Source organism: Mustelus asterias, unplaced genomic scaffold (assembly GCF_964213995.1).
Source record: "Mustelus asterias unplaced genomic scaffold, sMusAst1.hap1.1 HAP1_SCAFFOLD_2685, whole genome shotgun sequence".
In the NCBI taxonomy this organism is placed as follows: Eukaryota; Metazoa; Chordata; class Chondrichthyes; order Carcharhiniformes; family Triakidae; genus Mustelus; species Mustelus asterias.
Window position 1 is genome coordinate 1 of NW_027592630.1, and position 3,362 is coordinate 3,362.

Below are 3,362 nucleotides of genomic sequence, written 5' to 3' on the forward strand. Positions count from 1 at the left end.
GAGGGTGAAGGGGGGGGGAGGGAGGGAAGGTGAAGGGGGGAGGGTGGACGGGTGGTAGGGTGGGAGGGAGGGTGGAGGGGGGGGCGGGCGGGAGGCGGGGTGGAGAGGGGGAGGGAGGGAGGGTGGAGGGGGAGGGAGGGAGGGTGGAGGGAGAAAGGGTGGAGGGTGAAAGAGGGAGGGTGGAGAGGGAGGGTGGGTTAGGGAGGGAGGGTGGAGTGGGGGAGGGAGGGAGGGTGGGTTAGGGAGGGTGGAGTGGAGGAGGGAGGGAGGGTGGAGGGGAGGGGAGGGTGGAGGGAGGGGAGTGAGGGAGGGAGTGTGGAGGGGGAGGAGGGAGTGTGGAGGGAGGGAGGGTAGAGGGGGGAGGGTGTTTGGGGGGGAGGGAGGGAGGGGGGAGGGGAGGGAGGGGGTGGAGGGGGAAGGAGGGAGGGTGGAGGGGGAAGGAGGGAGGGTGGAGGGGGGAAGGAGGGAGGGTGGAGGGAGGGAAGGAGGGAGGGTGGAGGGAGGGAGGGTGGAGGGGGGAAGGAGGGAGGGTGGAGGGTGGAAAGAGGGAGGGTGGAAGGAGGGTGGAAGGAGGGAGGGTGGAAGGAGGGAGGGTGGAGGGAGAAAGGGTGGAGGGTGAAAGGAGGGAGGGTGGAGAGGGAGGGTGGGTTAGGGAGGGAGGGTGGAGTGGGGGAGGGGGGTTGCAGCCTGGGCGGCGGGGGGGGGGGGGGGGGGGGTTCGGCTCTGGGCGGCGGGGGGGCGGCGGGCGGGGGGGCGGGGCCGCAGCCTGGGCAGGGGGGTCGCAGCCTGGGCAGGGGGGGGGGGGTCGCAGCCTGGGCGGGGGGGGGGGGGGGGGGGGGGGGGTCGCAGCCTGGGCGGGGGGGGGGGGGGGGGGGGGTCGCAGCCTGGGCGGGGGGGGGGGGGGGGGGGGTCGCAGCCTGGGCAGGGGGGGCAGTTGTTAATTGTGGTTTTAATCCCAGCTGGGGAAGGTTGTGTTGATTCCAAAAAAAAAGTCAGAGACAGATTGTAAAATTTAACTAAAATCATTCCACTTTTAATATTGAGGTAAACTTTACTCTGAAGTTACTCTAGGAAAAATATATATAGTGAACATCTTCCGTGATCAAAGTATATATCTTATTTAATTACATTTCAGAGAGAGAGCGAAATACATTTGCAGGCACCGAATGGTATTAACATCAGTAAAACATCACGAAGTTCAGAGCAAACATTGACACACACCGGACAGCCTGTTCCCCTGTCGGAGGGGGATTAACCCTCTCACCTTTCAAGAGGAGTGAGGGAGCAATGTGGCAGAGGGAGGGTGTGTGTGTGTGTGTAAATGTATAGGAGGGGGAGAGCCGGGGGAGGGAGGGAGAGAGCCGGGGGAGGGAGGGAGGGAGGGAGCCGGGGGAGGGAGGGAGGGAGGGAGAGCCGGGGGAGGGAGGGAGGGAGAGAGCCGGGGGAGGGAGGGAGGGAGAGAGCCGGGGGAGGGAGGGAGGGAGAGAGCCGGGGGAGGGAGGGAGGGAGAGAGCCGGGGGAGGGAGGGAGGGAGAGAGCCGGGGAGGGAGGAGGGAGAGAGCCGGGGGAGGGAGGGAGGGAGAGAGCCGGGGGAGGGAGGAGGGAGGGAGAGAGCCGGGGGAGGGAGGGAGGGAGGGAGAGAGCCGGGGAGGGAGGGAGGGAGGGAGAGAGCCGGGGGAGGGAGGGAGGGAGAGAGCCGGGGGAGGGAGGGAGGGAGAGAGCCGGGGGAGGGGGGGAGGGAGAGAGCCGGGGGAGGGAGAGAGGGAGGGAGAGAGCCGGGGAGGGAGGGAGGGAGGGAGAGAGCCGGGGGAGGGAGAGAGGGAGGGAGAGAGCCGGGGGAGGGAGGGAGGGAGGGAGAGAGCCGGGGGAGGGAGGGAGGGAGGGAGAGAGCCGGGGGAGGGAGGGAGAGAGCCGGGGGAGGGAGGGAGGGAGGGAGAGAGCCGGGGGAGGGAGGGAGAGAGCCGGGGGGAGGGAGGGAGGGAGGGAGAGAGCCGGGGGAGGGAGGGAGAGAGCCGGGGGAGGGAGGGAGGGAGAGAGCCGGGGGAGGGAGGGAGGGAGAGAGCCGGGGGAGGGAGGGAGGGAGCCGGGGGAGGGAGGGAGGGAGAGCCGGGGGAGGGAGGGAGGGAGAGAGCCGGGGGAGGGAGGGAGGGAGAGAGCCGGGGGAGGGAGGGAGGGAGAGCCGGGGGAGGGAGGGAGGGAGAGAGCCGGGGGAGGGAGGGGAGAGAGCCGGGGGAGGGAGGGAGAGAGCCGGGGAGGGAGGGAGGAGCCGGGGAGGGAGGGAGGGAGCCGGGGGAGGGAGGGAGGGAGCCGGGGGAGGGAGGGAGGGAGCCGGGGAGGGAGGGAGGGAGGGAGCCGGGGGAGGGAGGGAGGGAGGAGAGAGCCGGGGGAGGGAGGGAGGGAGGCGGGGGAGGGAGGGAGGGAGGCGGGGGAGGGAGGGAGGGAGCCGGGGGAGGGAGGGAGGGAGCCGGGGGAGGGAGGGAGGGAGCCGGGGGAGGGAGGGAGGGAGCCGGGGGAGGGAGGGAGGGAGAGAGCCGGGGGAGGGAGAGAGCCGGGGGAGGGAGAGAGCCGGGGGAGGGAGAGAGCCGGGGAGGGAGAGAGCCGGGGGAGGGAGGGAGGGAGCCGGGAGAGGGAGGGAGGGAGCCGGGAGAGGGAGGGAGGGAGCCGGGAGAGGGAGGGAGGGAGCCGGGAGAGGGAGGGAGGGAGCCGGGAGAGGGAGGGAGGGAGCCGGGGGAGGGAGGGAGGGAGCCGGGGGAGGGAGGAGAGCCGGGGGAGGGAGGGAGGCGGGGGAGGGAGGCGGGGGAGGGAGGGAGGGAGAGAGCCGGGGGAGGGAGGGAGGGAGCCGGGGGAGGGAGCCGGGGGAGGGAGGGAGGGAGCCGGGGGAGGGAGGGAGGGAGCCGGGGGAGGGAGGGAGGGAGCCGGGGGAGGGAGGGAGGGAGCCGGGGGAGGGAGGGAGGGAGCCGGGGGAGGGAGGGAGGGAGCCGGGGGAGGGAGGGAGGGAGCCGGGGGAGGGAGGGAGGGAGCCGGGGGAGGGAGGGAGGGAGCCGGGGGAGGGAGGGAGGGAGCCGGGGGAGGGAGGGAGGGAGCCGGGGGAGGGAGGGAGGGAGCCGGGGGAGGGAGGGAGGGAGCCGGGGGAGGGAGGGAGGGAGACGGGGGAGGGAGGGAGGGAGACGGGGGAGGGAGGGAGGGAGACGGGGGAGGGAGGGAGGGAGACGGGGGAGGGAGGGAGGGAGACGGGGGAGGGAGGGAGGGAGACGGGGGAGGGAGGGGGGAGACGGGGGAGGGAGGGAGGGAGACGGGGAGGGAGCCGGGGGAGGGAGGGAGGGAGAGGGGGTAGGAGGGAGGGAGACGGGGAGGGAGGGAGA